This window comes from Teleopsis dalmanni, chromosome X (assembly GCF_002237135.1).
Source record: "Teleopsis dalmanni isolate 2A chromosome X, ASM223713v2, whole genome shotgun sequence".
Lineage (NCBI taxonomy): Eukaryota > Metazoa > Arthropoda > Insecta > Diptera > Diopsidae > Teleopsis > Teleopsis dalmanni.
This window is the reverse complement of record NC_051848.1, coordinates 47,886,254-47,901,758: the sequence shown is the minus strand read 5'-3', so window position 1 is coordinate 47,901,758 and position 15,505 is coordinate 47,886,254.

Below are 15,505 nucleotides of genomic sequence, written 5' to 3'. Positions count from 1 at the left end.
TCACTAATAAAATATTTGGAAATTAGATTAGATAGGAAAGTACAATTTTCGAATATAAATCAAGAAAAGACAAAAGAAAAGTGTTAAAGTTAAAGTAAAAAGTCTTTGTGAAAATTATATATATATAAAAACATAAATATTATAAAAATATTTTATTCGAATAGCTTAATATAACAATTTTTTGCCTATTTAATATTCTTTTTATTTTCTTCTTATTTTCATTTTGTGAGAAAACAATTGATAGGCATAAAATAGAGAAAACGTAGATCTTTGTAAAAATTGTACTTCGTTCATTAAGTAAGATCTACTCAAGTAACATATAAGTTGACTAACTCACTTGGACCCTACAGCTCCTGCGTGATACCATTACTTAACACGCAGCCTTATAGTATGTTCCACTGGCTTCGTTATACCAGTTAACTTACTTCAGGTTGCTTGAATTACTTAAATCTCATGTAAGTTAACTGGTCTAACAAAGTCAGTGGAATATACCATAAGGCTGTGCGTTAAATAATGGTGTCACATGGGGTCTAAATGACTTGGTTAACTTATTAGTTACATAAGTAATAGAGATTGCTTGAATTACTTGAATTACTTGAATCTCAAGTAAGTTAACTGGTCTAACGAAGCTAGTGGGAAACATACTATTGCTTATTTAGTAATTATTGAACAATTTCCAGACCCTAATTAAGAGAAGGATGTTCTCAATTTTCCATTTACTTCAGTAATTGAAACCTACAGATCCCATATGATACCATTACTTAACTCGAGGTCTTAACTTTTCATTAATTGTGGAACAATTTCTAGATCCTAATTAAGTGAAGGATGTTCTTAATCTTCCTTTTACTTCACTAACTGGAACCTACAAATCCAATGTGATACCACTAACTAACATGAGTTCTTACATTTTCATTAATTGTGGGAGAAAATTCGATATCCCAATAGTCTTTTAGTCTTAGCACTAAATAGTTCCGTGAGAGAGTATACGATATAATTGCTGTAAAAGTTCGCTCTGCTTATGGTTAGAGTAGGTATTTGTCCACTGAAAAAGAAATATTGTGTTGTCTCTTATTTCACCTGATTTCACAAAATGTTTTCAATACAAATCCCCTAGTAATTTGACAGTGAAAATGTGTGTAAATGGATTTTTTAGAAATTTTTAGACATACTTGTGACTTGTGAGCTTTCATTCTGTCTAAAATACTTGGATGATTGAGTAGGTATTTATTTATGCTGTGCTTTGTGAGTTTACGAATTTATTGTCTATTATTTAACACTTGTAATAATCTTACAATAATGCAAGCAAAATTGTAATTAATATAAATTCAATTAAGTAGGGTAATTTATATGCATTGCTTGCTATTTTTGATATATGGTATATTGAATATGCTGTTCTTTTACTTTTGGTTTCATGAAAAGCTAATTATCATATATTATATGTGCAAAAAAGTTAATATCAAAATTTGTTGAGAAGTGCAGTTATTATTATTTGATTTCAGTGGCGGAGCTAGAACAACTCTGCACGTCGGCGACACAGAATTGCGAAGCCCCCTTTATAACCCAGTTGTAAACTTTCAAGTTACATTGTTGAAAGTTTTATTGCTAATCAAATTAAAATAAATGAATTTTCCTACTTTTAGCCTCACTCAATTTTTTTTTAAATTATATCATAATTTGCGCCAGCTGCTATTTTTGCTTCAGTTTATAGAATTTCCAATGGAGATAGTCTCTCTTGGATCTTCATACTTTTCTAGTACGTCTTAATCACGTCTTTTAACTTTGAGTAGCTTCTTTCCGTCGAAGCTATACTGACTAGAACTGTGAACGTGAATCTGGTTACTATATAAACATTCGGGAATACTTCAAATATGGTTAATGCCACTATCAAACCACATTGTTCGAAATATTTATTAAGTACTTAGAATCCACAGTCGGTAACTTTTTGCGAGGCCCCTGCGGGCGCGAGGCCGTCGGCGGTCGCCGACATCGCTGACGCCTAGCGACGCCACTGTTTGATTTAAATAATTAAATTAAATTAACCAAAATCAAAAAAGAAAAAAATTATAACATTTTTAATTTAGTTTTAGGGAAAACAAAATCAAAAAAAAAAAAAAATTGTTAAAAAAATAATAAAGCAAAAATACTAAAATTACAATGGAAACTTAACATAATCTGAATCCGGACTTTGCAATGTAGACATTCAGCTACTGAATGTGGCTTGCATATAAAAACATGCAGCAATTTTGAGTCACCCACGGTCGCAAAAGTTAAGATGAATGATTTTCCTGAAACTGTGGGTGTTGCTATTATAGTTTTATCTACGCAAAGCATCACCGCAAGCAGTAGTAATGGAAACAATCCGGATAACAGAGTATAACATATTTACCTCGAGTACAAGACAACAAAACATTTCGTTATGCTTAAAAATGTCTGATTTTCTGGAAAAATGGCTGAATATTTGAAAAAACTTAAATTGCAAATTATTTTTAAATTAAAGGATATTTAATGGGCTAAAAATTAGTATATACCTATGCTCTATTAGTGATTAAATCGTATTTGATCATTAAGGTTTTTATGTTTAAATGTTTTTTTTTTCAAATAGACACTTCTCCTACTGCATCCAACTCAATTGATAGAGTTGGATCTCTTTCTCATTCTACTAAATGTTTTTTTTTTGTAATTTGGATGAAATAATCACCTTATATTTTTATATTGCTTTGATATGGGATACTATGTATATGTAATAATATTTATTATATTAGTAACGTGAGCCCTAATTTTTTACTCAACTTAGTTTTATGTTTTTCAAGGTTGTTTGTAGTATTTAAGTAGACATTAATATTATTAATATATTAATTAATATAAATTATTTACAATTGTGCACAAAAGTTTAATTATGATATGATTATATAATATATCAACAATTACAAAAACAACAACAATGAAAACAGAAACAACAATAAAAACACACTTATTGAAAATATTAACATTTATATTTACATATATGTATTAAACATATAATACTAATATATGCCTAAATAACTATAATATCATATATACATATATATGTATACATATTATAATATTTATGTTTTCATAACATTTATTTATGTACGTATAGGATGTGTTGCCTAACTAAATGTCCTAAAGGTGGGAACGAAGTGGATTCCTAGGTGTTCGATATGATATAATTCGTAAAGCAGGCAGAGTTTCATTAATAATCGTGAAGTTGTATGTTAAAAGCAGTCCAGTAGCAACCTGTAAAAAAATTTCGAATAACTTAATACTTGTTTGTTTGTTAAAATAATTTAAATCATATTACCATCGAAATAATTTAAAAAGAACTTGTTTTGGACTGCCAAAATTTTCGAATTTAAGTACGAAGACATATAAAAAAGACACCATGGGATTCTTTATCAAATCTATGTGTTTTTTGGTTTTTCAAATTTTGTGCTAAAACAAATGATTTTATATACCATCATATAGCACAAAAAACAAATCAAATAATATGATTTTTTGATGTAGTTTCAAGAATTTTTTTGAATATATATCAGATAAAACCTTATTCGTACTATAATTCGAAGTATCTGTATTTGATAGCACTATTTGTACTATTTTAGTCATGTTATGCAGACAGTCATGGGCAAATCATATTTGGTATTATTGTTGTTTTCAATAATTTACAAATTTGATATTATTAGGATCAAGAGAATAACATTCGATTAAACTAAGTCGCATAGATTTTTTATTGACTTTCTAAATTTTAGTTAATATTAAAATAGACCTTCTTATTATAGTTTTTTCGTTTTTTGCACCAATAAATCATCTCCAATCTTTAGATCATTTATTTTGGAAATGCTCCACATATTATCCCTATTGTATTTATTATATATAATTCTTTCTTAATAACTTAAAATAACTTCAGAAGGTGATTTTTTGGTCCATAAAATATTCAATAATGTTTTTTTTTGTATTTAAATGGGTTTGAAAATTATGGTGATTAACAATTAATTTATTTGAAAAAGTCTACATTTTTTTTTTTTGGAAAGAATATACCAACATAATTTTTTTTTTGAAAGATTTAATCATTACTTCAGTTTCATTGTAATCAGTCTCGGAAGTGAATTAATTCGAGTTTTTTTTTTCGATAACAAAAATAAATAAATATATAAATAAAATAAATAAATAAATAAATTTGTGCGCTTCTGTCGAAAATAAAAAATATGATTTCAATTATTTGGATGAACCATTTTTGAGATATTATGGTTAGTTGACAGTATATGTATTTTTCTAGGATACTGCTATACGCTAGTTTCTTGAATCAAGGATAACCTCCTCAATTTGTATTCTATTATTAGAAAGTATCCTTACACTTATATAAGAAGAATATCAAGAACATGTAAATAAAATAAGTTCCGAAAGTAAGTGTACGTATATTCCAGCATATATATATTTAATTTAATTTATTATGTTGAGGTTAAAAATACACATAAAAAATATGATTATATATAATATATAAACACTTAATTATGTTTTGATCTCATTTTGTGATATCATATCTTGATGTGATACAATTATAATTTTTAATATTAATAAAATAATTTACTATATAAATGAAATCGATTTATGGTAAATTGGACAAAAATATCTGAGTCGGTAATACCGACTCGTAATCCCGTTTATGTGGCAAGAAATAGGGTACAGAAAGGTGTGATAATAGTATAGATTTCTTATATTGTACTCATTTGTACGCTGTAAGAAAATGTATGTTGAATACGTACACTTATAATATGAAGTCATTATTCAAATGTTTTCCACAAGACATTTCACATTACTAGATTATCGGCTAACAATAGCTTTTCGATTTTTTGAAAATGGTGATTTGTCCGTCTATACACAATCATTTGCATAACACTATGAAAAAGTCCAGTGATGACAAATCGTGATTTTGGTGGCCAATACACATTACTTTATTGTGATTTTTGATGTGGGGACAACATAGCTATTAACAGCTGGGCCATAACTTGAGTAATGTTTGTTATCAATACGTCGAGTTTTTGAGGATTGCGAATTGTCCTTATAAATACGATCTTTTGCATAACCCCAAAAAAGTCCAGTAATGATAAATCGTGATTTTAGTGGCCACTTCATATTACCGAATTTAGGAATTCTACATACGGGAGGTTTTTTTTGTAACAAATTCAAAACAGGATTTGTTGTGTGGCTTGCTGGACCGTTCTGTTGTAATTATATTTTATTTGTTTTTATATCAAAATCGATGGTTCGTGTCACAACCTTATCATTGTCAAAAATATACTGATATATTACACCTCCAGACTACATGTTACCTTTTACATTGACTTTCTGTAAATGCGATGGTCTTTAGACACCTACTTGTGAATATAATATTGTTCCAGATGCGATAAATCTGTTTGTTGACATATTCAAAATTCGATCAGAAATGTACTTTTAACAGCATCACCATTTTTGTAGTAAGTTATCACAATTTTAACTCATTTAGTGGTTGTTAAAAGATCCATACTGTGAAATAATAAACCTTAAGTTTAAATGTAATATTAAATGACAGTTTTGTTTGGCATTTGTCATTAGAACAGTGCTGTCAAATGAGGATACGATCGATAGCCTTTTATTTTAGAATGCTGAGAACTCAATTGTAATTGTACAGATTTTTCGGGAAGGTGTGAAAACTATTTAGAAATAATAATTGGTAGACATCACTGATTTCAAGCAATTATATATTTGTTGTAACAATATTTGTTGTGATTGTTGATATATTTATAACAAAGTACTGCATGTATTTATTTTTATCCTTGGCTTCTGGAGTTATTTGTTTTGCTTAAGTATCTTGCTTGATGATTAGAATATAAGATGTGATTGCTTCTCTTTTTTATTTGCAGTGGATGAAAATAATAAAAGGTCACAGTTTAAGAAGTTTAAGAGGAGCAAAAATCCATGTAGTTAACCGAGCTGGTCTAAAAAATGAATTCCAGTCCAGTAAATAAAGGGATAAGAGAGAAATAAGGGGACGAAGTAATTAAAAACTAAATTTATCTAGGGCAAAAAGAAAAATTAATAGATAATAATGAGGGAGTTTGAAATGGGTTTAGGCACCCATACATACTATTCTGTTGGTTATCTTTGTAGCATCCGACAAATTCGTTGGATGTGCTGGTTCAATTGTTGGAGCATGAGTACCTTTTGACTAAATACATGGCTTTTCCATTATATATTTCTAAGAATGTGGAAGAAACTCTACGGTGTTTTGTATATGTATATTTAAGAGCAAAGTACTTACAATGCATAATCATAGTAATTGTTGTTGTATCGTTAATACTGTCGTTGTACTGTTTCTAAAGTATTTATTAAACTATTTATGGATTGGTTCACGTATAAAAGAATATTGAAATTATTTAATATATTTTTTATATATTTAATATATTATATTTAATATATTTTATATATATTTTATATTTATATTTAATTTAATACATATAATATATTATATTTAAATATATTTAATATTATTTTGAACCTACCATTTATTTATTGTAAATATTTAATTATTTACTACACAAATGTTATAATTAAATATTGATGTTCAATCTACACTTAAAATCAAATAGTTCGCTATATAAATATTTAAATTAATTAATGGATAAATAATCTATATTTACAGTGGTGTAAATAATAGAGGATTTTTGTGGTTCACATTGTCTCTAAAGAATGTAAAATATAATAAAATATATTACACTAGATATAATGGATTCTTTTAAATGAATTGCTTTTATATGAACTTTCAGAAATGTGTTCTCAAATTAGTCCCGGTATACACCACTGTATATATAGCTTTTAGTCATGTTGCACATCTTTTTTTATTACTAATATAAGATTATTATTATTGTATTACTTTTGTAAATTTTGTTATTTATATATTTTATTTAACTTTAAGTTATACTGCTCTCAAGAAAAAATGGCTTATTGAATTAAATATATACATATTTAAAAAGCAATAATTATATTTTTTAACACATAAATTCAGTACTCAAGAAAATAATGAAATTAAGTAATAATATTTATTAAAATATTTTGTATATGAATAAATAATTTATCAGGGCCCAACTTCTTTGTTACCATAAATGTGAGTTTGTTTTAAATTTTATATGTATTTATTTCAATACGAGTTCATAGAATCCTACACATGTATATATTGCTAATAGTCTTTTTATATTGAGATATATTATTATAAAGCTTAGGGCATTTACTATATAGGACATAAATCATAAAAGAAAAAAATGAAATATATAATTTAAATATTTGTGAGTAAAAAACAAGTTATTAAATAAATTAATTAAAGCATTTTTTATTAAATAAATTTATGATATATATATTATATATTTATTTTGTATATTTATGCCCTTAGTATTGATGAAAAATTAATTTCACGTAGAAAAAAATGTTTAGTATATGACTTTTGTCGAAGTATGTTAATAGAAATGAACACAAGAGAAATAGTTTTCTAATGATCTAATAATTTGATGTTAAAAAAGCAATTTAAAAATAATAAATATATTTGAGAGCTCGTTATTTGGAGACTATGTGTAAGTAAAAACTGTTTAGTTGAATCTATTGTTTATTATAGATTATTTAATATTTTTCTAATAAAATAAATAAATAAATAAAAGAAATCATCATGCACTCATATAAATTAAATTTTTTTGAATGTATTTTAAAAGTTTACTTTGACAAAAATAAAAGCAATAAATTATTCTATAGCCCTTTATTTAAATCGGAAAATCGTCCCGTTTAGTTTTGGTGCTTCAGTTTTGTTTTCTAGAAAAATTCACATTTGTTTCCAGTGGGTGAATGTTACATCTTATAAAAGGAATCTTCTATAAAATGCTGTAAATTTATACCGTTCACTATTTATATACCGTTTACTCTTTCATTCACTAAAGTCGTGAAACAGTGAGATTATGGATAAAATTCTAATAACGGTTCTGTCACAGCTCTAATGGTATTATACCGTGGTATTGTCAATTAGGTATTATTTTGTAAAGACAGTGCCGAACTCTGGATGCTTTTTGAATATTTCTGTACATCATAATTCAATTTCTGCGTTATTACTTTGATAATGAAGTTTAATGAATGAAGTTTGTACTACTTCAAAGCATGTAATAGACAGAGTCATTAATGTCTCTAATGATTCTGTAGCTAAACTGAAAATCTTGTAAATTATTAGCATGTGTTTAATACTTATTTCAGTTCATCACAATTAAAACAAACGAAAAGGATTGTCGACATGATTGTATTTAGACTAGAATATTTGAAAACAGCCAAGTACTGTAAGAAACAGTGTTGTATTTCTTTGTGTCCCGTATGACTTTGCAGTCCAAACTCTTATTGATAGAACGTACGTCCAGTTCTCTTTTGTTAAAATGTTTCATCGATTCTGGCACTCTGTATATACCATATTTACCTCTTTTGTTCATTAGTGTAGTTGTGACACTCATATGCCTTATTGTCTCTCATGTTCATAGCTTTTTTTAATCTGTAGATCTATTGGAATGTAAAGCTGCTTCAGATACAGTTCGAAAAACATAGCATATTCTAAAAAGGCTAGTCTACGTCGCTATCAATTGCATTGTATGGTAGGTAGCAGGTATATGGTATATGGAATATATATGAATATGGAACCATATATATATATACCATATGGAACCATATATACCATATATGTATATGGAACCATATTGGGGCACCATATATTATAATAAATTTTGATTCCAATGCCAGAACTTGTCTGCCTTCGGATCAATGAAATAACTTGAATGTTTGGCATTAGTCTTGTACTTGTTGTACCATAGCAAATTGTACCCTCAGGTTGCACTTGATTAAAAACTTCGATCTAGTGTGATAGATTGTAATTTCTTTTTACTATTCATAAGAACTATAACAGTCTTATGCTATGCTAGTGTCAGTCACATTAAATCGAGCTGGAGTGTTTGTTTCACGATAGTGTTATCATATTTTATTACAAGATCGTTCTTTATAAAATCTCTGGTCGGCTATGAGTTTGGCGATGGCTATCGCATTTATATGCGTTATACGAGCAATGAGGTGTTAGTTAAACGAGGTTTATTATAACTTGATATTGTTGTGTAAATTAATATGCAACATCTTTATTTGCAAGCCGTAACTAAAAAAGCCGTACTCGACGTCCGTCGAGTATAATTAACATGTTATATACTCATAACATGATACTGATTGCAATTTATTTTGATTTATTTTTTGTCGAAAGAAGATTTTTCATATTTTTTCCACTTAAAAATTTGGGGGACTATTTTTGTTGGTTTATGGATTCATTCTGCTTGTTTCTCAGTATGGTGTGTGTGTCTTAATCCTGATTTCATATGAAACTCACAATATATAGCATGAGCATAGACCAAAGAATATATTGCAGCACCACCCATATAGTAGGAACATTGTACTAGGAATGAGAGCAATAAAAGCTACCAACGGGGCATTAATGACAATATTAGTACACAGTTGGTCGGTTGAATTAAACGGCTTTGTATAAGTTAATTATAATTTCGGTAATGTAAAATACACTGTGTATCCCAGATCAGCTGAGACTAGTTTCAAAAATATTACAAAGCATTTATTTCATTGATTTTGTATTCTTGTTGATTGGAAAGAAGCCTACTTCCGACTTAACACTGTTTTAGAAATATTCAACTAATGTTTCGAAACATGTTTTGTAGTCATTGACCGGTATTGCCCTTAGCATATGTATGTAAGTAATAGGATATCCGACAGGTAAAGAAGAAGTAATTTATAAAACTTTTGTTGAAACCTTGTTTGCTTCGGTACCCGTCGTCAATTCTGATTGCTATGATCTTTACAAAAACATATACGATTCGTTGCTATAAGATGTTCCATAGGTTAGGTTAGGTTGAACCGACGATTCAAAGGGATTCACTTAGGCCTATATAAGTTAAATAAGAAAAAAATCATGGGTTTAAAACTACTTTGAAAGTTTGGTAAGATTTATAATGCTATTAAAGAGTTAACTCTCTTTAGACTTGGAGTGAACCAAGACCCTAAAAAAAAGCTCCTAGAGTGGTGAGGTGGTGCCGCGCATCTGACATTTACAAAACATGTGGGAGCTATAATTGAAAGGAAGATTCAATCTTCTGCAGTAACCTGTGACAAACAGATATCTCTAAGGTACATTTCAATGAGAGTATTGGATTACCTTTTAATGGAACGTGCTCAAATTGCGTACAGATACCTACATACTATTAAGTCTTTCCATATTTTATTAAAAATTGAATTCAGTAACGATTTCAAGTGTTTCAAAAGTTTTTATGTTGCACCCGGGTTAGCTACATGAAATGTCTGCTTTGTAATTTCCAAAAATATCCCTATGACCGGCAATCCATTTTTGAAAAATGTTGAACTGCGTCGACATCTCGTTTGGAGATGTGTAGCACTCAAAAACTGTACTGGATGCAAAGACTTTAAAGAAGTTTGACTGTTCGATAGAATGTATATATTTCTATTAAATATATCATCCACTTCCAGACAAGCTATAGCTTAATGGCGATCACCTCTATCTAAAAAACATTGCAATGTTCTGGAAGCCTATAGTAAGAAGATTTATTCAGACCTTTTGAGAAAACTCCACTGCCCACACCATTACTTGTTTTTGATCCGTCAGCAAAAATGATTAAACCATCTCCTAAAGAGGAATCCCCTGACAGCCATATCCATCTTTAGATGAGAATTAGACAATGAACTTTCTGTTGTAGTTGAGAATGGAAGAGATGTAGTCAATATTGTTTGGAGTAAGATTGAGAAGTTTTATAATGGGACCATATCCATAGTCACTAGCCTTCCATATGCTGCCTACTGTTTAATAATGATAAAAAGTGGCATAAAGTAAAGCATTAGGTCTAACGAAATGAATGGTGTGATACAGAGAGCACCACTAATGCGAAGTTTGCTTTGCGATGAAGCCTGGTCAGTATCGTTTAGATTTCCTATGAAGAATATTATTTTCTAAAATTGTTTTTCACACTTAATGGTAAGGTCTAAACAAAAACACTTGTTCAAACAAGTGTGCCTTTTTTAAGTTTTACTCTGGAATGATATAGTAGATAACCCCATATATTGAAAACTAATATTTTCGCCTTATTTTTTTTTCTACTTTTTCAAAAATTGATATGAAAATGCACCAAATGCCGCATTTTTTGACCTTTTAATGGTATTTTGTTTCGCTATGACTTGGCTACACTCTACTTTCCTATAATAGAGCAACATAAGAAAGAATGTAGTCCATAATGCATCCGCTATAAGGGCAATATGTTACCAAGTACGATGTCATAAATTGTCTTTTTTCATACACACGAGTATAATACACATAACAGGAAGTGTTTGAATACAATACACCAAAATGCCCGAAGCTTCAAAAGGCTCGAATAATATTTGAAGATTCATATTCAATAGATGGAAGTTTGGAAGTTATCTTGCAATCTATTTGTTCTGTAGAAATAAATACTTTTGGTTTTTTTATTGCGCACATCTTTTCGACACATTGGATAAATGTCTACTTATTTATGTGCTCTTAGTATGCATAATTTTGGTATAATTAAAAACTCTTCATTAATTATAACCTGACATCGAATAAGTCCAACTACTTATCTAAATTACACATAAACGCGGAGAATCAGATGCACAATCATGAGTATTAGCAACCTATGGCAACATGCTACCCACAATACTCGTAGCAGCAAAGACCAACAGCAACATCACCAGCAAGAGCAACAGCAATTGAAACATCAGCCATCAACAATGGAAACAAAAGCAGCATTGGCAACAATAGCAACAATAGCAACAATGAGAGGAAGAATTCATTGAAAACGTGTAACTCTGGCAATAGTACTTATAATTTCAAAAGCGTTGAGCCCAGCACTTGGTTGCCGTTGCTACAAGTGCTTCTGGCTACACACTATCTATATTTATATACTCGTGCAGATAAAATATATTTGGTTCTTTCTTTAATCTGAGGTGAGGTGTCTGTGTGATTGTATATGTAGTTAGTTCAGAAAAATATTGTCAGGATTTAAGAAAATACAAAGCTGGTAAAAGATTATTTAGTGTGAAATCTTTATGGACTATACGAGTATATTAAAGGTAGTAAAGGTGTAACTGTTTACATGCATGCATAATATTAAGTATATACATATGTACATATACCATAAATAATATGAGAAAATTTAAAAAGAAATAATTTTCTTTTTTCTAACAATATATTTTATATTTCAGTTTTACACCAAATAATATTTATTATGTTTTTTAAGAACAATTAATAGATCATTTAACATTGACTAAGTATACCATACTATAAACTCAATATACGAAACCAAGTTTATTAATTTAGACTGTTAAGGAAATTTTTAAAGAGCAAATCTATTTTATTGATGAAGGCTTAGTGTGGTTTGCGTAAAACTCGAGTTATGTTTGAGAATATTTTATTTATGCTTGAAATTTAAACAAGTTTGTAAAAGCAAGAGAATAACGCACCAAACAAACATAATCAGCAAGATTTAAAGAAAAAAGTATGTTTGGATTGGACAAACACTGCGCAAGTCTTATCAAGATATCGCGCATGTTGCACTTACTTGGAACCCCCAGGAGTCTAGGCGCAGAGGCAAACCAGCAATGACCTGGAGAAGGACAATTCAGCAGGAGACGGCAAATCGTTTAACGAGTTGAGAGCAATAGCACTAAATAAAAATCAGTGGAAAACTTTTGTAGACTCTTTAAGCTCCTAATGGAGTATGGAAATAATAATAACATAAAGTGCAGGAGTAAAGCGTGAAACTTAATTCATTATCAACATTTGTAATGTCTTATTTATATGCACTGACTAGACACTGAGTTGTAAATAGGAGAATTCGTCATAGATGACATCTGAAAGATATGGTGGCATACCTGATGACCGATTGATTTAAATATATGATGGGCATTGATATATAAATGTTTATATATTATTATTATATCATTTATATAAATTTATATATATATAATATATAATATACATATAATATATAATATATATATAATATACTACTGACAAATGATTAATATGTTATCCAAAAATATTTTTTTTTTAACACATGCATTTATGTGTTGTACCTTCTCTTACAATGAGACTTACAATAAGTTTTAAAATCTTATCACTAATTACATAATATAAAAATTTTTTATTTTAACTATATATTGTTAAATATAAAATAAAATAAGTAAACCGTATATCACAGAGCTTTCTCAAATCAATGGGTTAAACTTCATTGGAGTAAATGTTAAGTGGTTTTTTAGAAAAGCAATTAAACTTTATTAGATTACTAAAAAGAAGAGTGGGCTTTTTATTTGAAGCGATTAAATTTTAATTAATGACTGGACGGTGAACTGTTTTTAAGCGGGAAGTAGTGGACAGAAGTGCGAAATTTTTAGCTAAGGGGTTAACATATTTTTTCAGTCTTTCATTGTATTTTTTTCTTATATTGTCAAATTTAACTTTAACTAAAGGAATTTGTAGATCTCGGTTCTCAGTATTTTGACTAAGCTCTTTAGATAATTTGAATATTTGAAGCACAAGCATTACTAAATAACGATACCATAAGTTCATATTGATTTTAAGATGCTGTTATACTATAGTACTTTATACTCTAGACACAGGGAAGATCTGTTATTAATGAGCCAATGCAATTTAGAGGCTTGGAGCTTCATCTGAAATTTTTTGGCTTCAATATGCTTGCGTCAAGTTAGTCGTCTGTCTATGTGAATACCTAAGTACGTTATGTTATCTGCTTGTGGTATGGGAATGTTATTTAGTAAAATTATTGGAGATGTACTCCGATTAAAAGTAAAAGTGACATGTCTACATTTCAGTTCATTAATTTTAATTTGCCCTTTTGACAATCATTTATCCACTCAAAATAAGTGCGATTGAAGCTAACACAACGTTTTTGTTTCAACATAAAATCACAGATATTTGGCATATATCTCCGCATTCAAATACAAATATATCATTATCAAGTGAATTTATGTTGTGATGCAGACGAAACTGTATATAGTCCAGAATAGATTGTTCATACAATTAACAAAGGGAGGTGTAAATTAATTAAATATAAAGAAAACTAAAAATTGGCATATATGGCAGAGAAGGTTTAAAAATGCGTAACGTTTCGTCACTATGTCGTCACAATAGTGGTATGCTCGGTTTGCACGGACTGTAAACAATCCCTCTCGTGTGCCAAACCATTTGTACCCTGGAACTTTATCGGGAATACTTTAATACAGGAACTTTATACATTTGGGTGTATTATACCTGAAGTATGATTTTTTTTGTAATCTACATAAATTACATATACTTTTTATTTAATATATAAGTTTAAGTCTACTTATTGAGATCACATAAATCCGTTTTTGTTGCAATGTTCCAGTCACTGGTAGTTACATTATTTCTTTATTCGTTTGGCAGAGTAGGCGGTTTGTGTATTGAATACATCTATTTTTGATGAATGGGTCCAGAGAAAGCTGTTTAAAATATACCCAGATGTATTGGTAATAGTTCGGAGAACTTTTAAATGAGTTCTTCAAATTATGTCAATATTAACGTTACTTGCACTATCCTATACTTCAAAGCGTATAGCTATATAGATTATTATAGTTGTATAAATGAGCAGTTTATTTTCAGTGTATGGTTTGGATTTTTTATCTGGTAGCCAGTATGTGGTATTTCCAGTTAAGTTTTGAATCGATGGCTATTTAAAAGTAATTTATTTTATCATCAGTTTTAATAGCTATGCTGTTGATTGCCAGTAGTAGCTTCTGGTTGTATTTGTGATTAGTATACCATATAATATATAACTTGCACTCTCTTTTCAATATTCATTTTTATATTTCATATACTAAATATATACTTATTTACGTTATGTGATCCAATGTTAATTGAAAATTTCTCATTGCGATGTCTAATGTACTATTAGAATATTGCTATCATGTTATTTGTATAATCAGGGTTTGGTATATTTGTTGTGTAAAATAAAAAAAAACAGGAACCCAAGCATAGCGCTTTGTGGATCACCGGGCTTAACAGGTTTGATGGCAGAATAGACATTTTGGTATTTTATGTAGAAATATCTGTTTGCGATGTAATATTTCAGCATCATATGGTATCTGCATGGCGAAATGACTTTTAGTTTTATTTGCAATGATTTATACCAAATGCAGTCAAAAACTTTTGCGATTAGGTATCCCGCAACACATTATTTCTATAGAACTATATCAACCATGATCTTATTTACAGTACGATGTGTTTGCTGTGTGGTGGAGTGCTTAGAATGAAAGCTAAATTGTTATTTAGAGATAATTTGTTTCCGTTCCAGCATAACGACATGTCGTTTTATAAATACTT